The 27,480-nt window shown below is 59.1% G+C and overlaps 1 protein-coding gene across 1 annotated transcript in view; it reads right to left on the bottom strand.

Moving 5' to 3' along the window:
• The window catches only part of RAI1 (retinoic acid induced 1), a 98,834-nt gene that overhangs the window by 10,387 nt on the left and 60,967 nt on the right, over nt 1–27,480 (bottom strand). The gene's annotated exons all lie outside the window — the stretch shown is intronic.

A 27,480-nucleotide genomic window follows, 5' to 3' on the forward strand; every position in this document is an offset into this window, starting at 1 on the left:
GCAGCCACCCAACCCTCCCACTGCTTCTGGTTCCTTCCTGAAAGCTTCCAGCAGCACGCAAGCAGAGCCCATTCCCGCTCCTTGGTGCCCCCGAGGTCCACAGCATCCTGGAATCCAGGCCTTGGCAGATGGGCAGCCCCGGGAGAGGCCACGGGCGAGTGCTGCAGGGACACACACCCACACACACAGCGTCTAGGGGCTACAGGGACACACACACACACACACACACACACACACACACACACACAAAGCATCCAGGGGCTCCGGGGACATGGGCGTGCGCACACACACACACACACCCCTCCACTGCTGCCATGCCCTTTGAAATGTTCTGCTGAGCAGATGTTGACATAGCAACGTCCCTTCCTGGGACTCAGGCTCTGCACAGTAGCAGCACCTACATCTGTTTTGGATCCCACAGGTACACAACCCCTAGAACCCACCACCCCGAGGGATTTTTTTAGGGGCCAACTTGCCCCCATTGCAGGATCCACAACCTGCCAAGGTGGGGTAGGAGAGACTCCTGGGGGAGGGGCAGTTAGGGCAGCTGCAGTCACTGACTGGCCAGGTCCACGGTGTCCCCCCACCCTCAAAGGCTGGCTTGGTCAAGTCCAGAGGGTCTGGAGGGGAGGGAGGGGCCCTGCCTGCTCAGGGGCAGCAGCCCGGAAGGCACGCTGCACAGGCACGCTGGCCCTGAGGTAGAGTGTGCAGAGCCAATGCTTGACCCTGGGGTTCCGGAGCGTGGTGCATTGGGCGGCTGGCCCAAGCCAACCCCTTCCCCTCACTGGGGCCGTCACCCAGGAAGCAGCCTTCCTGACCCCTTCAGTCCCAGCCCGGGAGCTCAGAACAGCCTCCCAGAAGGAGAAGCCCCAGCAGTAAGGTGCCAGGTGGGCACATCTCCTGTCCTCCCACCCTGCCTCCTGGGGTCGGGGGACATGGCTGCCAGCGGGGGAGGCATGCAGCCAGACCCTTCAGTCCTGCCCACACTCGCAGCTGGCCTGCTCGTGGGGCATGTGGAGCCTACTGCTAGGGGGCTGCAGGGGGGCAGGAAGCCGCACCCTGCCCTTGGCAATGGGGAGGTGGCAGGTGTTTAGGAGGCCAGAATGTGCAAACCTGGGCTGCGGGAGAGGCGTTTTCTCTCTCTCTCGCTCATCTATCTACACAAATTACATCTCAGCTTTTATGATTCCCAGATCATTCTCATTTCCTGCTGAGTGTCCTGTGGATGTCATTAACATGCTATGGTTCTTCCTCTCTCTATATACATATATATGTGTACACACACACACACTCTCCTATTTTCCAGAAACACTTAGAGAGGTAGAAGTGGTGTTGGTGGTGGAGGAGGGTGCTCCCTCTAGTGTCCCCTTGCCTGCTCCACCCCCACCTGACCCCGTTTAATCAGCCGTGGTGCAGGCAGGCCGGCTGCCCGACACTCACACATACGGATCAGCCAGACATGGGGGCAGCACCCATCTGAGACGAGACAGTTCAACTAGGAGAGGTGAGGAGAGGCCTGGGCCTGGTGTGGTTGTTCCTGTGCTCCCTGGGGCCCTGGATGGGGGTGGGGGGGACATCATCTGCCACTTCCCCCAGGCCCCCCATCTCCCCATCCTAGCTCTGCCCTGAGCCAATAGGGTGCTATCTCTTTAAGAGCTGCCTCGGGGCCTGCCACTGGCTCTGTTGTTATTAATTATTAGGAGTGTGATGACTTTTCAAGAGCGCAGGGAAAAGAAGGGCGAGTGGTGGAGCTGGGCTGGGGAGGACATCGGGAGAGGAGAGGCTTCTGGTGACCTAAGACCCCAAGGGAGGCCGAGCGGGGAAGCCGTGGGGTGCGGGAGAGCACCCCGCCCCCTCCCTTGCGAGGGCTCCTTGCTTCAGTTTAGCCTGCAACTGCTGGGTCCGGGCCCCATCCCGTCTCCCCCACCTGCTAATCAGGGCTTGCTGCTATGCTCCCAGAGTTCACTGGCAGCACTTTATGGGGGCCCTCCACCATCTGCAGCCAGGCTGGGCTCCCAGGCACAGGACTGGGAGCTGATACTAGGACCTCCAGGTCTGGCCACACAGGGCTCGGCAACCCAGGTCAGCAGAACTCTAGGGGCACGCGAGCAAGGAGCCAGGAGCTGCCCCAGCTCTCCCCGTGGGTAGAGCACTTAGCCGTCCTCCACTGGCTTCCCAGGTGCAGCAGCAGGAAGCTGGATGGCACGGGAGTGGGCAGCCACGCTGGTGCTCTCATACGGGACACCAGCAGGGCAGTGCCGGAAGGCCAGCCCCAGAAGCCCCTCTCACCCCATTCCAAGTCCCCTTGTAGCAGCAGCCAGGTCATGGGCAATGATGGTGGCTGCTTTGAGGACCAAGCTGACAACTGTCCCCTGAGTGGCCTCCTGGAGAAAGGCTGTGAGGCCCACAGCCCTGCTCTGCATGCGTGCGCAGCTCCATCTGGCTGCTGTACTCCCCATCCAGCTCCCTGCCTATGGCCTAAAGCCTTATCACCCTGCAGCCACATGGGAGACCCAGAAGAAGCTTCCAGCTTCAGATTGGCTCAGCTCCAATCCTTGCAGCCATTTGGGGAGTGAAGCAGCAGACAGATCGCCCAAACCTAAGCCCTCAAGTCCTGGGTGAGAGGGGCGGCTGCAGGGCTGTGCGAGGGAGGAGGTGGAGCCCCCAGGCAGGCACTGAGCTGTGAGCAACACACAGGCTATGGCAGAAAATGCCCAATCAGGAGTCAGATTCACTGGGGAGGGGGCGCTGCAGCATCCCGGGACATCAGACAGACAGTCCTCCAGCCTCAAGCATGGCTTCCCCAGACCAACAACGTGGGCATCATGGGGGCATGTACTGCCCAGGACCACAGGGGCATTGTGTTACAGAGTGTCCAGCGTGGATGTCCGGGCAGGCCAGGGAGTTGTGGCCCTCTGGAGACACTGTGATGGGCTGATAGTGGGACCCTGCCCTACACACCGTCAGTGGGCGCCAGGTGCCCCCACCACGAGGGGATGGCTCCATGTTTGGCAGCCTCCTGTGCACAACCATACTTTTTTTTTTTTTTTAAGTTCACTTTACTCTCCACAGAAAAAAAAAGCATCCCTGCCTCCCTGTGTCTTTGTCCAAAGGAGGAAAAGGGAAGAGGAAGAGGAGGGGAGATGGGGCTGGAGACAGCTCGAGGGAGTGGCTGCGGGGAGCTGGGGGCCCTGGGTTGGCACCAGGAACCCCAGGTTGGCCCCCCCCACTCCCACGTGATTCCCGCCCTTCCAAGAGGCACCAGGGCACTGAGGGACATGTGTGCTGCCGGCGAGCCCTGTGCCCTGGGGCACCACGGCTTGGTTCCCTGCATACGGCCCAAGCGGCAGGCTGCTCTGCACGGCTGCTTTCCCACCCCCACCTCCCCTGAGGCCCTGGTCAGCTCCATTAACCAGCTCTCTTTTCCCAAACGCAGGCTCAGCCAGAGCAGAGATGTCGGCCTCATTCATTCATTCATTCCACACCAGTTCCACCTCATTCATTCTTCATTAATTCATTTCCTAACCATAGCTCTACCTCGTTTGCTCATTGCCTCATGAAATAACATTCTGAAGCTAGCAGGGAGGGCAGAGTGGACGGGTGAGGCCCTTGGGCCCCTGCGTGAGAGATCTAGCTTCCGGTCCGACTGACCAGCCTGGGGGGTGGAGGGGTGGTGAACCAGAAGATCAAAGACCAGTTTCTCTGTGTGTAACTTAAAAAAAAAATTTATATATATATATATATATATATATATATATATATATATATATATATATATATATAAATTGGAAAGTCAGATATACAGAGAGGAGCAGAGACAGAGAGGAAGATCTTCCATCTGTTGATTCACTCCCCAAGTGACCGCAACGGCCGGAGCTGAGCTGATCTGAAACCAGGAGCCAGGAGCTCTTCCAGGTCTCCTACACAGGTGCAGGATCCCCAAGCATTGGGCTGTCCTTGACTGCTTTCCCAGCCCACAAGCAGGGAGCTGGATGGGAAGCGGAGCAGCAGGATATAAACCGGTGGCCATATGGGATCCCGGCCCACACAAGGCAAGCACTTTAACCACTAGGCCACCGCACCAGGCCCCTCTCTGTGTAACTTTAGTAAATAAGTAAACTTCTTTTTTAAAAGACTAGTGGCCAAGATTTCTATACCAAAGAGATTTTCCCATTAAGAACAATCTTATTCAAGTAAAAAGTTAAAAAAACAATTAAGATCTTTTATTTTTATTGGAAAGGCAGATTTACAGAGACGAGAGAATCAGACCATTAGGTCACTCCCCAAGTGGCTGCAATGGCCAGAGGTGAGCTGACCCGAAGCCAGGAGCTCTTTTGGGTCTCCCATGCAGGTGCAGGGTCCCAAGGCTTTGGGCCGTCCTCCACTGCTTTCCCAGGCCACAGGCAGGGAGCTGGCTGGGAAGGGGTCCCTGACCGAGACGCTGGCGTTGTGCATGAGTGCAGGTTCGTGTCCTGGCTGCTCTGCTCTTGACCCAGCTCCCTGCTGATAGCCTGGGAAAGCAGAGAAAGATGGCCCAAGGGTCTGAGCCACTGCCACCCACGTGGGGGACCCAGATGAAGTTTCAGGTGCTTGGTTTTGGCCCGGCTCAGCCCCAGCCATTATGGCCATAATTTAGGGAGTGGACCAGCTGATGGAAGATTTCTCATAATATCTTGCTTTTTGAATAAATGCACTTTACAAATTTTTTTATCTGGAAGACAGAGTTATGAGTTTCGTGGGAGGAGATATTCCATGCACTGGTTCACTCCCCAAATGGCCTTGATGGGCTAGGCCAAAGCCAGCGCTTTCTCCAGGTCTCTCCTGTGTGGGTCTTGGGCCGTGCCCCACGGCTTTCCCAGGTGTATTAGCGGGGAGCTGGATCAGAAGTGGAGCAGCTGGGATACAAGCCTGCACCCGTAAGAGAGATGAGCAATGCAGACAGCAGCTTAGTGCATTATGCCACCGCACTGACCCCAAGAAATAAATCTTCAAACCAAACCAAACCAAAAATCCACTCCTGTCTGTGGTCACTGTCTCCAGGTGTCAGGGGTCGCTGTAACGGACACAGGTGGAACTTGGCACATACAGAGACAAGGCCCTCTGGGCTGGGGGGGTCAGTCTCTGGGCACAAAGAGACAAAGACAACAGCTGGTTCGCTCCCTAAGTGCATTGCAAAGGCCGGGGCTGGGCCAGGCCCAAGGTATGAGCCTGGAGCTTCTTCCCGTTGTCTCACATGGGCACAGAACCTGCTCCCCAACCACTTCCTGAGCCACCAGGGTGCACTTGAGCCAGAAGTTGGGGGCATCTGAAGACTGCTACACCAAATCCAAACCCCTCGTTGCTGGGGACCTCCACGGTACACAGCAACCACGCAGCAAGATGCGAATGCGAAGGGGGCAGAGGTAACTCCTTGGCCCCTGGCACCAGCCTGGACTCCAGGAGGAGGATGGGGCAGACGGGAAACGGGGACCTCGCTGGCAGATGCCTGCAGTAGGTGCCTTTGGCCCCCAGAGGTGGCGGTAACCTGGGCAGCCCCCACAGCCCAGGCTTGGGGTGTGGCTGCACCCCCACTCCCCTGGGGCCCCACCAGACTCCTGGCAGCCCTCACTAGCGCAGTCATTACATAATTAACAGCACACAGGCTGTCGCACCCGCGCCTGCCATGCTAGCACAACTCCCATAGGCCTGTGATCCTGAGCTGGGGCTGGGTGGAGGGAACACGGCCACTGCCCCGACAGACACACTGGACCCTGGCAGCAACAGGTGCAACAGCTGGGCCTCCTTGCCTGCACCCACCCAGCTCAGGGCCGGGTCAGGTGCAAGCAGGCGGGCAGACACTCTGACACCTACCAGGTATGGCCCCAGTGGCAGCAGGCACCCTGGCAAGTCGGGGAGTGGTACTCACTTGGAAGGCCAGCACCTGCAGTTGCTTTTAGGAATCTCTGCCAAATTCTCTGGACCCATCCCCACCCTGGGGGCCCAACCGCTGCAGCCTCTGTCCTAACATGGACACCTGGCAGCCCAGCGGGCACTGCCACTCATGACCCCCACCCCATACCCCAGGCCGTGTTTATTCTGCCATCCCTCTCCCTTTGCAATCTGATAGATGCTCAGAGAGCGCCAGCAACTTGTCCAGGAGGCCCAGCAAGGCTGAGATCACCCCTTGACACACACACTGCTCCTCCAGGCAGCTAAGCTGAGCCCCAGAGCGCCTGTCAGTCACGCACAAGGAGGGGGGGTGGTGTGAGGGAGAAGAGGACTTCCTCCCAGGCGCTCCCAGCCCTCCCACGGGAGTCACGGAATGCCTCCTGGTCGTCCCCCCCTCCACAAGGCGGGCGACACATCCCGACCCCTCCCCCCTTCCACCTGGGGAACCGGAGAATTGGCGCCCCTCCCCCTGATCCAGGCCCCGGGGGAGGAAGCCGGCTGTCAGGCCGCCACGGCGTGTCAAATCCTCTCGCTGCCTAATTGTGAGACGGGAGCGTTTAAAGAAACGCTTTTCTGGCCGCCTGCCACACCGCAAACTGCTTGGTATAATTTTATTATTAAGGAGGGGGGAGAGGGGAAGGGGGCTGGGAGGGAGCGCAAGTGAAGAGAGCGAGCAGAAAGAGAGGAAGGAAATTGCTGGGTCCAACTCAGCTGGTGGAGCGTTTGGCTTGCAGGAAGCGCGGAGCCCGGCCTTGCAGTTGGCCAGCTGACTTCGCTAATTGCGCATTCAGTCTTAGGGTAATGCAAACGAAGCGGGCGCCCGGCTCAGATTAGTAGGGTTTGAGACCACAGCCGTTAACCCTTTCGGCCAGCGCGCGCCCCTCACGCTCGCTGCGGGGAGGGGGTGCTGGACCGGGCGCGCGCACAGGCGCTCACGCGCCGGGAATTGGGGAGCCCCGCACTGCGGCAGGGGGCTGCGTCGCCGAGCACCCCTAGCTTGGGCAGGGTGAAGGCGGCGCCTGCGGGGTCCAGGAAGCCCGGCCCCGAGGACCACGCAGCTCTGGAGGAGGGGTGTGTGCCGGGTTGTTTGTGTGGCCGTCCCTCCCGCCGGCAACAGATGTTTGTGCCGTGTCAGACAAAGGCAGAGCGCGGCCGCCGCTGCCGGCAGAAAATCCGCAGGAGTCCCTCTGGGGCAGGTAAAATTTCACCTTCTATTTGTGCCCCCTCCCCGTTCCCCCATCTCACGCCCCCGCCCGTTTCCCGGCCTCTGCGCCAATCCGAAAAGCGCCACGGAAAACGCCGCTCCGCCACCTCCTCCTCCTTCGCGGAGCAACCCGCTGACCCCCAGCAAGGTCACGGCGACCTCGGACTCCGCTGCCAGCAGCGCGCCCGCCCGCTCGTCCTCCGCCGGCGAGAGGCGCACCGCCCCCCTGCGCGCGCCACGCGCACGCACACACACACACACCGCGCGCCCGGTCTTCTCCTGGGGCGCCCCAATTCCCGATCCACGGTCACACTGGAGGTGCCGAGAGCTAGGAGGCGGAGGGGGCGGGGGAAGCACCATACTGGGGACCCCAGGAGAGTGGGCTATCAACCCTCCTTCCCCCACACCCCCTCAGACCCCGCGCCCGGGCCCCCATCATTTATCTCCCTGATTCCCGCTGTAGCCGCCCTCGGAAGTCAGCCGAGTGAAGCAGCTGTTCCTTGCACACTCCACTTGACCAAAGATGATGATAAATGAGGCCAAGGCTGCGTCGGGGACGCGGCGGCGGTGGCGACAAGGGGCGCGCAGGGCGGGGCGTACGGCCGCAGCCCCCGCCCGGCGTCTCAGGGAAGGGCGAGGACGCGAAGGACAGAGTAAAAAAAATCAAAGGGCCGCATTTCCCCTTCCGAGGCCCGGCTGCCGCCGGTACGGTACAGGAGCCGGCGGAGGAGAGGGGCGCCCGGCCGGTCCTTGCTGCCTCCACACCCCCCGCCGCAGCCCCGCCCCGTGCGCGTACCCCTCCCGCCGCACCCCACCCCTTCCCCTAATGCTTGGGTCCCCACTGCGCCCTCGCCTCCCCACCCCCCACCCCAGTGCCTCAAACCTATTAACACTCGTAAATAATGAATAATGGAGCGCTTCCCTCCAGCCGCGCAAGCCTGCGGAGCGGGAGGCCGCCGCCAGATGCGCCCGGTCCTGGGGAGGGGGGGTTCGCCCACCGGTCCGGGTGCACAGTGTCGGGAGTGGGGGGGCCCGGCGCGGCCCCGCACACGTGCAGCAGCCGCGGCGCGCAGCCGGGCACCCCGCCCGGCGGAGGAGGGGGAATCCCGCTCTGCCCTCCCCAACGCCACCTCCCCTGGAGTCCTCTGGCACCGAACGAGGCGAGAGAGCGCGCGCGAGCTTCCCAGCCGGAGAGGGTTATTTTTAACCTGCCCCCCTTTCTCTAGCTGCCTCTCGGGTTTGCGCGCCCGCCAGCCCGCCCGCTCCACCGGCCGAGGACGCGCGGGTTCCTCACCTCGCGCCGCGGCTCCGGCCTCTGCGCACCGCCTCCCCCCGGCCCGCGGCCCCCGCCCCTGCGCGGGCATCTCGCGGCTCAATCTCCTGCCTGGAAAAGACCGATTAGGAGCCGCGTGCCTTTCTGCGAAATATTGGAACCGGGTGGGCTGGGGGCGGGGAGCCCGGCGCTCTCGTCCCCTCGCCTCCTTCCCCCTCCCACCCTGCGCACAGAGTGGCTGCGAGAAGATTCCTGCTCTCTCCGCCCGAGAAAGCAGAGGAAATGGGGGCGGTGTGTATGTGGGGGGGGGAGACGGCGAGCCACCCCTCCCAATATTAAGTCCCTGCCCTTCCCGCCTCAACGCCCACCCTTCTTCAGTTGGGGAGCTTCTGCTGGCACCGCAGATCCTGGGGCAGCGGCGGGGTCGCAAAGCGGGGTGCTGCCTACCCCCCCATCCCCAGCCGCCGCCCCCCCCCAGCCACTTCAAACAAGCAGATCGTTTACACCACACCGCCGCGTCGGACTCGCCATGCTAACTCCGAGGCAGACCCCACCTGCACCAGTGCCCTTGCCAGGAACTGGAAAGGTGCCCAGGGTGCAGAGAGGACGCGCCCGCCTGGGGATGTGGGGGTGGGGGTGGGGAAGCCGCTTAGGTTCTACCCCTATTCTGAGGCTCGCTTTCCTTTAGCCTCCCCCACCACCCACCCCTCCTTCCCAGCAGGAAGGTCAAGGCTGTCATCCATGACCCGGCTACCCCACAAGGCCTCCCTCCCACACAGACCCCAACCCGTCCTTGCTGCCCACTCCCAACGGAACACAAGCGCAGAGAAGTGCAACTGAACCCAAAGACTTCTCCCCTGGGGTGGAGTGGGGCTTTGAGTGAATCCTGAAGTTGGGGTCCCCATTCCCAGGAGAACAAAAGGCATTTTGGCTGCCAGGAGACCCAGGACAGACCCCTGAGGCTTGGCCAGGCTACACTGGTGATCTAGTGTTAGGGTTGGGAGGTGGGGAGACTCAGAGCTCCCCCTGCCCCCCAAGATGAGCACCAGAGGAAGGTACCAGGGCACACACAGGGCAGCAGCTGTCCTGGTTGAGGCCACCTGCCCTGGGCCCTGCGGGTAAAGCAGGTCCCAGAGGGAGGAGACAGGGTGGCAGGCAGGGCCTCCGGGAGGCACAGTTCTAGAGGGCCGCAAAGGGCTCGGCTGTCCTACATCAAGGAGCTTGGATAGTGTTCAAGCCCAATGTTCCTGGGAGTGAGGTCAGCGCTCCTGTCACAGCATGGCCTCTCGGGGCCTTCCCAGGTCCCCTGCTCCTCCGCTCAAGCTAGGTGTTACAGCGAGGTGGCTGAACAACCAGGAAACGCAAGGTTAGCAAGGATGGCCATGAGGTCCCGTGTGCTTTGCTGGAAACTTGAGCAAACTTCCCCCTGCCCTCCGCCCCCCCCCCAGAGACTGGGTAATTTGCACGAGGCACAGCCACCCACTCCCTCTGGGCCCTGCCCCGCCACGTCCGGGCCACTGTGATGACTGCAGGACGCACGTGACTCAGGGCCCAGTGACACCTCCTGTAAGCGGTCCCACTTTAAAGGGGACCACCACCCTAGATGGGAACTGCGAGGGCCTCCACCTGCCACCTCCCACTGCCTGGGAGCCTGGGACGGCAGGCCAGCACCTCCTGCCACCCCATGCCAGCTCTCCCAGCTGGGGCGGGGTGGAAAGCCTGGAGCAGAGCGCTGGCCTCTGAAGCAAACCCCACAGCATGGTGACCTGCTTCTAGTCCCAGCAGCCATGCAATCATGGGGACACTGGCAGTAAGTCTGGGGCTGGGGCTGCCTGGACTGAATGGCTCCCTTGTTCCTGACCCCATCTTATGCCTACCACCACCACTCAGGGCATCTGGTTGGTGGTGCTGGGGGGCGGGGAGGAGCAGAGAGCCTGGTCCAGCTGCATACAGCTAAGCTGGATTGACCCTGGAACTACCGTATATTGCAAAGCTGTGGACCCCTTGGTGGGCGGTGGTGAGGGCGGGGGAGGTGGGTCTGGCTTTAGCAGTGATGGAGTGCTCTTACCCACACCCACATGCACGGTTCCCTGTAAAGAAGCCATGGGTTCAAACCCACCTTCTGCACATTTCTCCTCTGCTGGGTAATACTGGGCATCTCTCTGTACAACATGCACAGAGCACAAGACTTGGAAAAGGGCCTGGTACAGTAGCCTATGTTTAAGTCTTCGCCTTGCACATGCCAGGATCCCATAAGGTCGCCTGTTCTAATCCCGGCGGCCCCGCTTCCCATCCAGCTCCCTGCTTGTGGCCTGGGAAAGCAGTGGAGGACGGCCCAAAGCCTTGGAACCCTGCACCCGTGTGGGAGACCTGGAAGAAGCTCCTGGCTCCTAGCTTTGCTCCAGCCAATGTGATCATTTGGGAAGTGAACCAGGACAGAAGATCTTCCTCTCTGTCTTTCCTCTCTGTTAATCTGCCTTTCCAATAAAAATAAATAAATCTTAAGGAAAAAAAAACACTTGGGAGACTACACAGGCTACAGAAGAGGGCGCAGGGATGCCCAGTGGGACCCCTGCCCATAGGCAGCAGGTCCAAGCCACATCTGCTGTTGCCCTTCCTGGGACCTGCCCCTGTGTGTGTGTGTGTGTGTGTGTGTGTGTGTGTGTGTGTGTGTGACTGCTGGGACTTGCAGTGAGTAGGTCCCCCCAGGGTCAGGTGCCAACTCCTGGAGGCCAGGGCACCTGCCATGGGCCCAGGAAGCACACCGCATGACCAGGAGCACCAGCCTTGCCCAAGGACTCTGCTGCTAGGGGACTGGGCAGAGGAGCTGGGTTAGTTCTTGCGCCTGCATCCCAGCTTGGCTGGCTTCCTGAGACATGCCCAGTGGCCCTTAGCGCCAGCTCCTAAGGGAAAGAATCCCTTGTGGTGGTCCTAGTACACACAGAGTGGGTGCACCTGCCAGGGCGGGAGGGGGCCAGGGAGCTGGAGCCGGATGCATTCCAGTGCAGCCGGGCCAGGGGGCCAGGGGGCCCGGAGACTGTGGCTTGGGGAGCCACATCTGCACCAGGCTGTGAAGTGCGTGTCCTGCGCAGCGGGCGTAAGGCTGGCAATCCTGCAAGCGGAGGCCCATCTGAGTGCAGGGGTGGAGGGAGACAGGGCCCAGGCATCTTGGGCTGGGCCAGCCAGTTCCGTGCTCCGTGCAAGCAACAGCAGGGGGCAGATGGGGCTCGCAAAGGGGAAAGGTTGCCCTCTGTGACACTATCTGGGAATGAATGTCCGCCTTGTCAGCTTGGCACAATGGCACTGCCGGACTGTTGAGCTGGCCTCAGTGTCTTCCTCAATAGAATGGATCGGGGTTGGCTGCTGGGGGATAAGGGGCTGGGGATGGGCAGGGGAGAAGGCTTCAGGCCCCCTCCACCCCTGAGGCCCACAATAGCTCAAGTATTATGAATCATGGTACTCATTTCACAGATGAGCAAACTGAGGCCTCACAGAGTGCAAGGAACTTCTGAATCTGCACCTCCACTCCCACCCCCCCCCCACACCTCTGCCAAGGCTTCTGGAAATCCAGTGGCCAAGAATGGCTTAAATCCTGAGCTGTGAGCAGGCAGGGTGGGTGGGTCACGTGCTTTAGGGCACCATAGGCTTCATGTCTCATTGTTCTGTTCTCTGTTCGACTCTGAAAAATGCCACTCGTGCTGTGCAACTGGGAGATGCCAAGTTGTCCAGTGTCCCTGGGGGTGGGGAACACCAACGTCCCCTGGACTACCGTGCCAGGGCCGGGGGAGGCAGGGAGTAGAGTGTGGTCTCAGACTGCTGCTCTGTGTGCTCTCGGGGGGGGGGGCAGGGCAGCGTGAAGACATACGAGCTTGTGGGCAACAGCCAGTGGGGCGTGCCGGTCAAGTTCTCGGCTCCTTCGAGAAGGTCGATACTGACATCATTCCTTACAACAGAGAGACAGTCGGCAAAACTCCCGACTGTTCCTTTGCCAGCTTGTGGGGCGGAGCCAGCGAGAAGCTACATGCAGCAAGTCGCCAGGCATGGCCCCTCTGCCCCAGAGAAGCCTCTCCGGGAGCAGGAGGGAGCTCAGCGGCCCAGCGGGCAGGCACAGGCCAGGTCTGTGTCCCCAGGCTGGGGTGCTGCAGTGGGGGCCTCCCACTGCCTGTGGCTGCCTCACAGTGTGACCTCAGGCAAGTCATCCCACCTCTCTCTCCAGGTCTGCACCATCACCACTCTTCCCCCATGGACAAGTGTCAGGCCCTTGTCCAGCAAGAGCTGTACTTTCGCTGCACAGAGAGGTCACAGCCACACAGCTCGTGGTGGCAACTGTGTGCTGCTCAGTTGACAAGAGAACCCTGCTACCCAATAATGGCTGTGAGGAGTCAGCACCACGGCGTGTGGCCAGGGTCGGAAAACCCAGGAGGGAGCTTTTGAGGCCTGGAGTGGCACCCCGAAACAGGGGCTGGGATAGAAGTCGCATTGCTTTTACTTGAAAGGGAGGGAGACAGTCTTGCAACTGCTGATTCACTCCTCTAGGGCCGAGCTAGGTGGCAGTCAGGAGCTCCCTCTGGGTCTCCCATGACAAGGACAGGGGTCTTCATTAGCCACCTCCCGGGGCATGAGCAGGGAGCTGGCACAGAAGCGGAGCAACTGGGCCTTGATGCAGACATCCTAGGCAACCGTTTCACCTGCTGCCACACACCGCCAGCCTGTCTCCCAGCCGCAGGGTCCCAGTTAGAGGGTGTCAGCACCCACAAGGGCCCAGGCGGCACCCACAGAGCAGCGCAGCCGCAGCGGGGTCTACGTCAGCTCCCTGGGGTCAGGGTCAGGGCTGCAGCTGAGAACAGGGGTGTGGGGGAGGACACTGGCGCTCCCCTGGAGCCTCCATCCACCACACACCTGCCCATCCATCTACACCCTTCCACCCATCCCGCTCACGCCTGTAACCACACGCATCCACCTGCCCGTCCATCTGAGGAGCAGTCACTGTGTGGTCATCCATGTGTCTTGCCAAACGCCAGGGCCTGAGCGGTGCAGACTGCAGGCGGCTCAGAAGTGCCCACTGACGGCAGGCAGGGATGGACCCGGCATGAGAAAGGACACTCGATTATTGTGGCTGCTAAAGGCAGTCTAGAGGGGCTTCCCAGAGGAAGTGTCCTTTCACCCCAAGCCTGAAGTTTGGGCGAGAGTTACCAAGGGAGATTGCACACGTGCTGGATGGGAGGGTCCCACGGTGAAGGCCTGCCCTGTGGGGTGAGGCCAGGGGGGAGCCCTGAGGATGGGCAAGGGGAGGCGAGGCATGGCTGCCCTGCAGGTCCCAGTGGCACAGGTTGGGCAGGTCCAGAGGAGGGGCACAGAATGACCTTTCAGACCCGCCTCCCCTCACAGCCAGTGCCTGCCAGGTGAGTGACTTAAGGTCACAGTTCCCAGGTGTGTGTGTGTGTGTGTGTCGGGGGGGCACAGAGGGAGGACACGCAGGGCCAGAGGTGGGGGTCTTTCGCCATACACTGTGCCCTGTGGCAGTTCCAGCTGGGCACCCAGAGATTCCCACGGGAAAGGGCGGGCTTGGTGCTCAGTCCTCTGTAGGCTGGCTTGGATGGCAGACAGCCCCAGCCAGGCGGCACCTGCCCCTTGCTGGGGAACAAAGGAGGTGGCTGTAGACATGCACAAACACAAGCAAGGAACACATGGCGACCTGGCGGCACCCGCGCGCACACACACACACACACACACACACACACCCCAGGCCCAGGCAGCCGTGACTGCTCACCCAGCACACACACACACACCCCAGCCCAGGCAGCCCTGACTGCTCACCCAGCGCGCACACACACACACACACACACACACACCCCAGACCCAAGCAGCCCTGGCCTGCTCACCCAGCGCGCGTGCACACGCACACACACACACACACACACACACACACCAGACCCAGGCAGCCCTGGCCTGCTCACCCAGCGCGTGTGCGCACGCACACACACACACACACCCCCGCAAGGCCAAGGCAGCACTGACTGCTCACCCAGCACACACGCACACACGCACACACACACACACATCCCCCAGACTCCATGCCCAAGCAGCCCTGACTGCTCACCCAGCACACACACACACACACACACATACCCCAGGCCCAAGCAGCTCTGGCCTGCTCACCCAGCGCGCGTGCACACACACACACACACACACCCCAGACTCAAGCAACTCTGCCTGCTCACCCAGCACACACACACACACACACATCCCAGACCCAAGCAGCCCTGACCTGCTCACCCAGCACACACACACACACACACACACACATACACACACATACCCCAGGCCCAAGCAGCCCTGGCCTGCTGACCAAGCGCGCGAGTGCACACACACACATACACACACACACACCCCAGACTCAAGCAGCCCTGGCCTGCTTACCCAGCACACACACACACACACACACACGCACACGCACATACCCCAGACCCAAGCAGCCCTGGCCTGCTCACCCAGCACATACACACACACACGCACACACTCACACATATCCCAGACCCAAGCAGCCCAGGCCTGCTCACCCAGCACACACACACACACACACCCCAGACCCAAGCAGCCCTGGCCTGCTCACCCAGCGCACATGTGCACACACACACACATCCCAGACCCATGCAGCTCTGGCCTGCTCACCCAGCACACACACATACACACACAAACACACACACACATACACACACACCCCAGACTCAAGCAGCCCTGGCCTGCTTACCCAGCACACACACATACACACACCCCAGGCCCAGGCAGCCCTGACTGCTCACCTAGCACACACACACACACACATACACATATACCCCAGGCCCAGGCTGCCCTGGCCTGCTCACCCCGCACGCGCACACACACACACAGGCCCAAGCAGCCCTGGCCTGCTCATCCACCCCGGCCAGCTCTTCCTTAGGCCTTGGAGGACCTGCCTGCTTGAGCCACAGCTGGCCCATGAGAGAGTAAGTGGACACGCGTGGGTGGCTGGATGGGCAGATGGGTAGATGGATTAATGAATGTATAGATGGATTCGACTCAAGGCCTGGAGCAGGGCTGTGGCTACTTTTTTCTATCTGACTCAAACATCATTTCCCTAAAGCTTTTTATTTTTATTATTTTTTAAGAACATGCAGGTACTTCCCAAAGATTGGGGGAGGGGCTCTCCTCCATGATGCCCAGAGCAGGGATGGCTGGGAGATTCAGAGGGCACCAAAGACACAGGGACCTCCCTGTGTTGGGCCATGGCCCCGAAAGGCCCCTTTCCTCAGTCGGTTCCTCCCCCACCTCCCAGCTCAGTGCTCCCAGGAGCCGTGTCTGTCATCCGCGCGGCGGACGGTGGGGATGGTTTAAGGTGAAATTTAAGCCCATTAGTGCTGTGCTAACGACATCAGCAGCCACAGCGAAAATGAAGATGGCAGAGCACGTGAGTGCCCATAAATTGTCAGCATGGCGCCACCTCAGCCCCTCGTCCCCCAGGCCCTCGTGGCCCAGCCCCAGGGTCAGCGTGTGGCTGGGGCTTGCAGCCAGGGGCGTGAGAAAGGGAATGGCCAGCGAGCCCATGAAGCAGGCAGTGGGGCCACGGCCTTCATCTCCCTCCTTTAAGGACTTTTTTTCCTTCCTGCACACCCAAGAATCCCTTCCTGGCCCCGCCGATGCCTGACAACCCTGTTTATGTCTCCCCATGATTCTCTGCTTTTATGCTTCCCCCACCTCATCTTCTTCCAGGGCCATTAAGCTCACAGCCACAGACTCCTTCTCTGGTCCTCGCCTTTGTCCTTGAGGTGTAGTTGCGCACCCCGCTGCCCTGTGGCAGACCAGCTGTCACTTCCTCCCAGGTGGACAAGAACCCTGTGAGCTGCCCTTGTCCCCAGGCCTTGTGCAGAAAGGCCTGCTGCTGCAGCCTCCACCCCCTCCTGGCACCTGCCTCACACTGAGTGGGGGGTCCTCGCAGGGGGTCCAAGACAAAAGCCCACCACTTCCCCTCCCCCCACCCCTGCCCTGGAGGGCGACACCCCGGCCTCTCCCACCCTCTGCACGGTCCTGTAGGCCCCTCAGAACCTGCCCCACACCTGTCCAGCTTCCTGTATGTGCCTTCCAGGGGGTGGGGGTAGGGAGGGGCCGAAGCACCTCAGCCTCAGTGTCCCTACCTGCGACATGTGGCGATTACCCCTGGTGGCTGCTGCGGCTCAGACACGGGCTGTTTAAAAGGCAGGACCTTGGGGCCACAAGCCGAGGTGTCTGACACAAACATTCTAGACAGACGCTGGCTGGAGTCCTGGCTGCTCCACTTCTGATGCAGCTCCCTGCTAAGGGACTTGAGAAAGCAGCCAAGGATGGCCCAAGTGCTTAGCCCTGCACCCACCCACCCGGGAGACCCAGATGAAGCTCCTGGCGTTAGCTCGGCCCACTCTAACTGTTGCAGTCACCAGGGGAGTGAAACAGAGGCTAGCAGACCTGTTTCTCTCTCACTCTCTTTACCTCTTTCAACTAAGTAAGTCTGCCTTGCTTTCCGGGAGGACAATGGGCACCCTCCCCAAAATGCGTGCTGACCAGCCCAGGCCAGCCCCTGCACTGCCCTGTCCCCCTCACTCTCCACATGCACTCGCAGCCCAGCCCCTGCAGCCCTGACCTGCCCACAGCCCTGCCCCCGTCTCCCTCCACTCATGGCCCAGACTGTGGAGGGCTCTGGCCCTCAGCTCTCCGCCACAGCAGTCAGGCAGCCCCTGGTCTTCCCAGGGCAGTGTTCTCTTTGGAGGGAGAGTGTGCGAGAGGTGCGCCTGGTCCCTGCTTTCCCCCTCAGCTACAGCTCCCCAGCATGTCTGCTTGTGTAGTACATGCTATCTCATATGCAGAGTCCCTTGCTCCAAAATGCTAAGAAAAAAATCAACCCAAGATAGGGGTCAGTGTTGTGGCCCAGCAGGTTCAGCTGTGACACCGGAATCCCACCTGGGCACCGGTTCAAGTCCTGACTGCTACACTTCCCATTCAGCTCCCTGCTAATGGGACAGCAAAGGAGGATGGCCCAAGTGCCTGGGTCCCTGCACCCTTATGGGAGACCCAAAGGAAGCTGCTGGCTCCTGCCTGGCTATTTTAACCATTTGGGAGGATAAGCCAATGGATGGAAGATGTCTCTCTCTTGCTCCACCTTTACAATTTGTCAAGGCCTTCACAGCATATGCGTCGGGAGCAAGATGCTGGCTGCCGCCACGACCAGCTGCTTATCACTGTGACTGTGCTCCTAGGGAGTGCGGGGTTGCAGGGGGAGTGGGGGATGGGGATGGTGCCAGTGGGGGCATGTGGGGACTTGGGGGCTCATGCCCGGGCAGGCGGGGTGAGCCTGATCTCGGGCAGGAGAGCCCTTAGTTAGCATGCTGGTGTGGTATGCTGGTGGACCAGGCTGGGAAACCCAAGCGCAGGCACTGGAGAGTCATCAGAGAAAGGGACAAAGGGCTGTGGGGGAGGGAAGAGCGCTGAGGGAGTGTGCTGCAGGTGAGGAATGACTTCTGACAGGGCCACTGTACTTGCAGGTAGGTGAGGGGGCTGGGACCGAGCAGACTGGAAGGGGGAAGCTATAGGACTTTTATGGGTCAGATCAATACACCTGCCCATGTGGGAGACCTCAGCTGGGTTAGATTCCCAGCTGACTACCACTCACTGGTGCACACTAAAGCTAAGGCCGGGGGCTTACCTGGCAGGGCTAGATCACAGTACCTGCCAGTGAGAATAGGAACAGGGGACGGGTAATATTAGGCTGGGCCATGACACTGACCAGCATGTGAGAGAACCAGATCTGGCGGCAGATTCTGTGGGGGATATATGGGCCCATCCCTGTGGAGCTGAAATTTCCAGTGGTTTGCTTAACAGCTAGGGGTAATGACGGGCTGAGCTAGGCATGACCACGGAACCCTCCAACACACATGGGTACTGGGTTAGGAACAGGCCAGCCTGGTCCAGGCTGCAGCACCCACAGGCACCCCCAAGAACAGGTTGTGGGGCAAGCCAGGCTACAACATCCACCAGCTCATACAAAGGCTGGAACAGAGGGGACAGACTATGCCAGGTAAGGGCTTAGCACCTGCTGGTACACATGAGATCTAGGTCTGAGGATGGGCCTGGTGGGGCAACTTGGGAAACTCCACTGGTGGGATGTAGCTCCCACTGGTAAGCATGTGATTCAGGTCTGGGTATTGGTCAGGCTGGGCAAGGTAGCTCCCCCAGTCAGCAAGGGTATGTGTTGTTCTGGAAGGGGGTGGACCTGGCAGAGCCAGACCAACCTTAGCTCACTGGTGTGTGCAGGAGTCAAGCTGGAGTGCAGGTAATGTCAGGTTAGACTATCACACTTACTGGTTTGCATGAGTCAGGGATGCAGGCAGGCTGCGCAGGGCTAGACTGCAGCACCTGCCAGTGAGAGCTGGGACTCGGGGCAGGCTGCAACAGGCCAGGCTGCAGCATCCGATGGCAAAGGCCAGGACAGGGGAGGGGCTATGCCAAGCTGGGTCAGAGCAACCACTGGCATGCTGGAGCAACACTGGAGATCTGTTGTTGGGAATAGGCCTAGTTGGGGAGCTAAGGGAACACCCCGGCTGGGTTGTAGTTCCCACTGTTGAGCACAAGAGCAGGAATGTGGGCAGCGATCTGGGCTGGACATGACTGCAGTGTCCCTCGGCATGGGTGTGGACAGGGTCGGGTATGTCAGACTGGGTTAGGCTCCAGCACCCACTGGTGCTCATGAGAGCCAGGGTGGGGGTGGACGGGCTAGGCTAGGTATCATCTGCTGAACCACATGAGAGCTGTGTCTGGGCATGGACCAGGTATGACTGGGCTGCAATACCCAACAGTAAGAACCAGAGTAGGTGTCGGCCTGTTGGGAAAGGCCACTGTTCCTACCAGGACAGGAGGTAAATTAAGTCAGTCTGGGCAAAGACCCGCCAGTCCTTGCAGGTGAGCGTAAGAACCAAGGCTGGGAGCAGCCCAGAGCAGGCCAGGTTTCAGTACCCGCTGGCATACGTGGGAAAGGTCTGGAGGGTGGCCAGGTTGAGCCACTTCATAACATCCATTGGCAGATCCGAGAACCAGGGGTGGTAAGTCCTATCAAGTTAAGACTGTAGAATTACCTGGAAAGTGCAAAATCTGGGACCAGAGGTGGACCCAGCAGGGAAACTGTGGGCACCTCTCTGATGGGTTGCAACTCCTACTGGTGAGCATGAGAACCATGGCTGGGAGCAGGTCTGGCTAGCTAGATAGGCGGTGCCACCCTCTGGCGTAAGTGTGGGCTGGATAGTGGGGCTGACTTGGGTGAGCTAGGATTCAATGCTCACTGATGTGTGTAAGGGCTGATTGGGGGCCCAGTGCGGTGGCCTAGCTAAAGTCCTCGCCTTGCCACGCCGGCATACCATATATGGGTGCCAGTTCTAATCCTGCCTGCCCCACTTCCCATCCAGCTCCCTGCTTGAGGACTGGGAAAGCAGCAGAGGCTGGCCCAAAGCCTTAGGACCGTGCACCACATGGGAGACCTAGAAGAGGCTCCAGGCTCCTGGCTTCGAATCCGCGCAGCTCTGGCCATTGCGGCCACTTGGGGAGTGAATCAGCAGACTTAAGAGCTTCCTTTCTGCCTCTCCTCCTCTCTGTAGATCTAACTTTCCAATAAAGATAAAATAAATCTTAAAAAAAAAAGTTGAATGGGATATGGGACAGATTGGACCAGTCTGCCATACATCTTGGCAGGCACAGGAACTGGGGCTGGGGGGGCCTAGTGGGGGCTATCGGAGGATGCTCTGACGAGGCCGCAACTCCCTTGGTATACCCGAGGGCTGAGTGTGCGGTGGGCAGGGCTGGGCTGGGCTGCAGCATCCATCGGTTTGTGTAAGAGACAGGGCTGGAGACAGAACTGACGCAGCAACTGCGCCAAACAGTGTGCACATAGGCTAAAGGGGGTGACAGAGCCAGCCAGTACTGGCAGGCATACACAAAAGCCAGGTCTGGGGTCACTTCAGAGGAGGTTTCTTTGGGGATCCCCTCAATGGAATCGCTTAATTCAGAACTCCAACCATGGGGAGAATCGCAGGATCTGTTGTTTGACTGTGGAGTGCACAGGTCAGAGCAGGGCCTCCTCAGAGGAAAAGACAGAGCAGTGGATGGCACACCCACATGCACATGGAGAATATGGCAGGCCATTGGGGCCTGCAGAGGACACCTGGTGCCATAGCAGAGGAAGGAAGGCAGAAGAAATTGATTAACTTGCGCCGGGCACGATAGTGTAGCAGTTAAAGTCCTCACCTTGAACACACCAGGATCCCATATGGTCGCCTGTTTTAATCCTGGCAGCCCTGCTTCCCATCCAGCTCCCTGCCTGTGGGCTGGGAAAGCAGTCGAGGATGGCCCAAAGCCTTGGGACCATGCACTTGCATGGGAGACCCAGAAGAGCTCCTGGCTCCTGGCTTCAGATTGGCTCAGCTCCAGCCATTGCAGTCACTTGGGGAGTGGATCATCGGACAGAAGATCTTCCTCTCTGTCTCTCCTGCTCTCTGTGTATCTGCCTTTCCAATAAAAATAAATAAATATAAAAAAAGACATATATAAAAAAGAAATTGATCAATTACCTCCAGCCAAGCCTTGACAGCAAGTATCTGGGTAAAAGGAGACCCTGAGGTGGACTGTGTCAGCCAATGGTTCTTGGAACTATGGAAACCACTTAAGCAGAACCCTTGGAACATGCTCCACACCAGGGACCTTGGGATGGCATCGGGTGGCTGGTCCCCATCCCTGGGTGGGATGGTTGGGAGGCTGCGTGTGGCTTCTCCCCTTCTCTCCCGCCTTGCCCCTGATTCAGGAAGAAGAAAAGGAAATTTGGAAACAATGGTCTCACCCACTTTCCCTTGATCCTCCACACTTCCTAATCAACTATGTAAACATCAGCAAATTTAAGAAAAGAAAAAGAGAGAGCGCAGGATGCTTCTGACCTCAGGCTACCGTCCAGCGAGCTCGCTGCTGGCCAGGATGGGGCCGCTGGCCAGGAGGGGGCCGCTGGCCAGGAGGGGGCTGGAGGCTCAGCTCCGCCTCCCTCGCTCTGGGCAGCACAGGGAGATCCTGAGTTAGTCCTCCCATCACACCTCCCATAGCACAAGATGCTAGCCACAGCTCCCATGGACTCGGCAAGGCCAGAGAGCAACGTCACACTCAGCATCTGTCAGGTGCCTCAACTATCCCAAATGCCAGGTCCTGCAGCTTTCAGCAGACGCGGGCTGGGGTCCGAGAGGCAAGCACAAGTACCAGGACCACCAGGTGGGACAGTGAGGAGGCAGCCATGTACCCCAGCCCGCTTGGGGGCTTGGAGCGGCAGCCGCGTGCCCACACTGCCACACATCACCAGGCTCCCACGGGGCCACAAGGCAGGCGAAACACCGAGACCCCTGAACGGATCGTCAGAAACCACGGGAGCATCTGCGCAGGCACCTGAGCCCTGCAGGGTCACACAGCAGACCCTCTGAGTGCCAGCCCCTCGCAGCCCTCGGGGGCGCAGGAGGTGGCGCATCGCATAAAGGGCAGAAACACACAGGCACGCTGGCACCTGCCGTCAGGTACTGTCTCAGTGTCAGAAGGGCAACAGCCGACCTCCACAATCTCCTCCCAGCTCGGTAGGAATCTTCTAGATGGCTCTGAGCAAGCCTCTCTAGGCCCCGCCCTGGCAGGAAGAGCCACAACTCTGTACTGGGTTGGGAGTTTATGGAACCTACTTCCGGTTGCTATAGATACCACAGGGGCGGGGTGGGGGTGGGGAGGGAGAGGCAGCCACATGGTCTCCAAAAAGCACAGCACCACACACCTACTTGCTCCACATTCTCTCTCCTCCCCTCTTGCCTGAGGTTCTGGAAGGTTCTTCAGGCCTGGGGTCCCAGCACATGGCAGAGCTCTCGACCATGTGGGCTTCCTGGAGCTGGGAGTCTTGGGGACCACTGGCTCCTGCAGGAGGTGCCCTCCTGCCCTGCCTACCTCTCAAGATGCACACACCTCAGCTAGCACCCCCCCGAACCCCACCCACCCAGTATGGCCAGCGTGTCCCCAGGGAACCCCCCAATCCTCCCTCCCACCCGCAGCTCAGGACTCAGTGGCAGTCACACAGGAGCCCAAGGAGGCTTCCTGACACCCCTGGCAGCGCAGCAGGTTCATCTGCTCCTGACCCCGAGCCTCAGCACCCAGCGTTCAGGGTCTCTTGCTCCACACTGACAACCATTCCTCTGTCCCTGGCTGTGGGACCCAGCCTGGAGGCAGGGCTGGGCTCAGATCCCCCCAACACACACACACATGCACACACACACACACACACACACACACACGCCTCCTGCCCAGGGGAGGCCTCCGGCCGAGGGAGAGCTGACAGCTCCCTAATGGAACCTGGTCGCGGACGCTGCCTGAGTGACAGCCGTGGCAGCCAGGAGGCGGCAGCCTGATCAAAGCCTCATTTTTCTCCTTCCCGTTAAGGCACTGAAACAATCTACATACGAAACCTCGGCGTGCATTTGCTGCAACTGTGGCCGGCCTGCATCCCCGCCTCCCCCCACCGCCCTGGGGAGATACTGTGGGATACCCCACCCCCATCCCAGTGCCTGGGTGGCCCAGCCCAAGTGACAGGCTTCACACCAATTCCTTGCAACAAAAGCCAGGTGCGCCGTCCCAGTGAGGGCGGGCGTGGGAAAAAAAGCCAGCAGGGCCTCAGGGGGGTCCTCAGGTGGCGGCCACAGAGCCCAGCACCTCCACCAAGGGACTCAGAAGGCCACAGCTCTCCTGGCTCCACCATGGACCAAAGATCACACCTTGTGGTTGAAATTTCCCTTTGGATGAAATTCCAAGGGCATATTGTTGCACTGCAGTGGGTTGTGCCATGGCCTGGGAATGCCAGCATCACCTGTGGGTGCTGGTTCAAGTCCTGGCTGTTCTACTTCCCACCCATCTCCCTGGCTAATGCGCCTGGGTAAGCAGCAGAGGATGGCCCAAGTGCTTGGACCCTGAACCCATGTGGGAGACCCAGATGAGGCTCCTGTTCCTGGATTTAGTCTAGCTCAGTCCTGGCCACTGTAGCCATCTGGGGGAGGAACCAGAGGCTGGAAAGTCGCTCCATCTCTAACTCTGCCTCTCAAAGAAGCAAATCTTAAAAACAAACCAACCAACCAAACACTATTGGGCCCATCGTGGTAGTCCAGTAGCTAAAGTCCTTGCCTTGAACACACCGGGATCCCATATGGGTGCCAGTTCTAGTCCCCGCAGCCACGCTTCTCATCCAGCTCCCTGCTTGTGGCCTGGGAAAGCAGTCAAGGACGGCCCAAAGCCTTGGGATCCTGCACCAGCCTGGGAGAACTGGAAGAAGCTCCTGGCTCCAGGTGGATCAGCTCAGCCCTCCGCAACGGCCATTTGGGGCGTAAACCACTTGGGTCTTTCTCTCTGTTTCTTCTCTCTCTATAAATCTGCCTTTCCAATAAAAATAAAATAAATCCTTTAGAAAAATACTAAGAAGGGCCCAGCAGCATGGCCTAGCGGCTAAAGTCCTCAGTTTGAAAGACCCGGGATCGCATATGGGCGCCGGTTCTAATCCCGGCAGCTCCACTTCCCATCCAGCTCCCTACTTGTGGCCTGGGAAAGCAGTCGAGGACGGCCCAATGCACTGGGACACTGCACCCACGTGGGAGACCTGGAAGAGGTTCCTGGTTCCCAGCATTGGATCGGCACAGCACCGGCCCGTTGCGGCTCACTTGGGGAGTGAATCATCGGACGGAAGATCTTCCTCTCTGTCTCTCCTCCTCTGTGTATATCTGGGTGTAATAAAATGAATAAATCTTAAAAAAAAAAAAACTAAGAAATTTTATAAATCACAATTCATCCATTTCGAATGCCTTGTATTTCAGTGTACTGTTCGAGCCCGTGGCTGTACTGAAGGGGTAAATTAAACTTGATCATGGGTCAGGATGTGGAGGCGAAGTCCAGTGGGATTCACACGGCTCAGGCACAGCCTAGGGATGGGGCTCTAGGAGTGTGCTCACCATGGAACATCACACAAAAACAGAAGACTGCCACCTACAAGGTGGCTGAGGCACAGGAAGTGGAGCACTGGGGTTGGCACTATGGCCTAGTCATGAAACAGCCACCTGTGAGTGCCAGCTCGAGTCTTGGCTGCTCCACTTCACAGCCTACCAATGTGCCTGGGAAAGCAGCAGAAGACGGCTCATGTGCTTGGGCCCCTGCACTCCATCTAGGACACCCAGAAGAAGCTCCTGGTTTTGGATCAGCCTGGTTCTAGCCATCATGGTCGTGTGGAGGGTGAACCAGAGGATAAAGATCTGTCCCCCTCCTTCTGTAAGTCTGTATCCCAAACAAAAGTCTTTAAAGCAGCCAATAGCTGGCGGGTGCTCTGGGCCTGGTGAATGCCAAATTCGTATCAACTGTAGCGTACCAATATGGCTGCCTGTTATTATTATTATTATTTAGAGCTATGTGGGGAAGGTGGAGGACATGGAACTGGCATGTCTGCCCCATCTCCAGGCACTCTGCATGCTGTGGACTGCCTGGGGAAGGATCTGGGGACATACTGGGGTGGAGTGGCCGAGGGCATCTTTCACAGCCAAGGAATGACTTCTGGGGTCTTCCAGGGACTGGGCCACTGCTCCTGCAGGCAGGCAAGGGAGCTCAGACGGAGTGGCTTGGAGGGGGGACACTGGAGGACATGTACAGGTCGGGCCAAGGCACCTGCCCATTTGGGAAACCTGGGCTGGGCTAATAGCACGGCTCACTGCCATACACAAAAGCTAGGACTAGGGCCCAGTGCAGCAGCCTAGTAGTTAAAGTCCTCACCTTGCACGCGCCGGGATCCCATATGGGCATTGTTTCATGTCCCGGTCGCCCTACTTCCCATCCAGCTCCCTATTTGCAGCCTGAGAAAGCAGTGGAGGATGGCCCAAAGCATTGGGACCCTGCACCCGTGTGGGAGACCCGGAAGAGGTTCCTGATTCCCGGCTTTGGATCGGCTCGGCTCCAGCTGCTGTGGCCACTTGCGGAGTGAATCAACGGACTAAAGATCTTCCTCTCGGGCCCGGCGCAGTGGCCTAGCGGCTAAAATCCTCGCCTTGAACACCCCGGGATCCCATATGGGCGCCGGTTCTAATCCCGGCAGCTCCACTTCCCATCCAGCTCCCTACTTGTGGCCTGGGAAAGCAGTCGAGGATGGCCCAATGCACTGGGACACTGCACCCACGTGGGAGACCTGGAAGAGGTTCCTGGTTCCCAGCATTGGATCGGCACAGCACCGGCCCATTGCGGCTCACTTGGGGAGTGAATCATCGGATGGAAGATTTTCCTCTCTGTCTCTCCTCCTCTCTGTATATCCGGCTTTCCAATAATAATAAAATCTTAAAAAAAAAAAAAAAAAAGGACCTTCCTTTCTGTCTCTCCTCTTCTCTGAATATCTGACTTTCCAATAAAAATAAAACAAACCTTTACGATTTCACTTTACATAAGAGCCAGGATTGTGGCCTGCTGATTCAGGCTGTAATACCCATTAGTGAGAGCTGAGATGGGGTGGGCCATCCTGGGTTGGGCTGAAGCACCCGCCAGCACGTACAAGATCTAGGTTTGGGAACAGGCCTGGTAGGGGAACTCTGGGGACTCCCCTGCTGGGCTGCAGCTCCCACTAGGCAGTATGGGAACCTGAGCTGGGACCAGGCTGGGCAAGGCTACATTACCCATCGACATGCATGTGTGCTGGGTTTGGGAATGAGTGAGGCTGGGCTAACCAGCAAGAACCAGGACCGGAGGCTGATTGGGTTGAATCAGGCTAAGCACCTGTTGGTAAATGCCAACTCTGAGGCAGCTCATCTCAACTCACTGGTCCACAGCACCTGTTGGCATGTGCAACATCCAGGGCTGGGAGTGGGCCTGCTAGGGGAATTTTAGGGACTCCTTTGCTGGGCTGCTGCTTCCATTAGTGAGTGAGAGCTGGCACTAGAGGCAGGTCGGTCTGGGGGTGGGTTAGGCTTGGCCAGGCTGCTGCGCGCTTTGGCAGCCACGAGAACCAGAAAGGATGTGGGCCAGCCAGGCTAAGCCATAGCATCCACTGGTAAGTGCCAGGACTGGGTGCAAGTCATGTCAGGTTGGATCACAGTAGCCCCTGGCAGGTGCAAGATCTGGAGCTAGGAGCGCACCTGGCAGGGGCACTGTGGGCACGCACTCCACTACTGGGCTGCAGATCTTTCTGATGAGCACAAGAGACAGGGCTGGGGATGGGCCAGACAGGTTAAGGCAGCAGCACCCATTGATACATGTGTGGGCCAGGTCTGGTGGTGCAGCAGGCTGAACTTAGGTACAGCACCCATGGGTGTGCACAGGGGCCAGATAGGATGTGGGACAGATGGCTAGGCTGCAGCACATGTCAGCATGCATGAAAACCTAGGCTAGGGCCTGGCACGGTAGCTTAGCGGCGAAAGTCCGGGCCTTGCACAGGCCGGGATCCCATATGGGCGCTGGCTCTAATCCTGGTAGCTCTGCTTCCCATCCAGCTCCCTGCTTGTGGCCTGGGAAAGCAGTGGAGGATGGCCCAAAGCCTTGGGACCCTGCACCCATGTGGGAATCCTAGAGGAGACTCCAGGCTCCTAGCTTCTGATAGGCTCAGCTCTGGCCGTTGCGGCCACTTGTGGAGTAAATCAGTGGACAGAAGATCTTCCTCTCGGTCTCTCCTTCTCTCTGTGTATCTGTCGTTCCAATAAATCAATCAGTCAATAAATAAATACATCTTAAAACAAAAAGGAAAAGCAAGGTTAGTAGCAGGCCTGGTGGAATCTATTGGGGTTGCCTCGACTAGGCTGCAGCACCCACTGGTGTTTGTGCAGGACAGGCCTATAGCAGGTGGGCTGGGCTGGGCTGGGTTGTAGCACCCCTTCATTCCCGTGAGAGATGAGGCTGCGGGCAGAACTGGCCAGGCAGCTGCATCCACTGATATGTAAATTCTCTGGTGCACGCAAGGGTCAAGTCTGAGGTCACCCTAAGTGCACTTTTTTGGGGGAGTCCCCAA

Source organism: Ochotona princeps, chromosome 17 (assembly GCF_030435755.1).
Source record: "Ochotona princeps isolate mOchPri1 chromosome 17, mOchPri1.hap1, whole genome shotgun sequence".
In the NCBI taxonomy this organism is placed as follows: Eukaryota; Metazoa; Chordata; class Mammalia; order Lagomorpha; family Ochotonidae; genus Ochotona; species Ochotona princeps.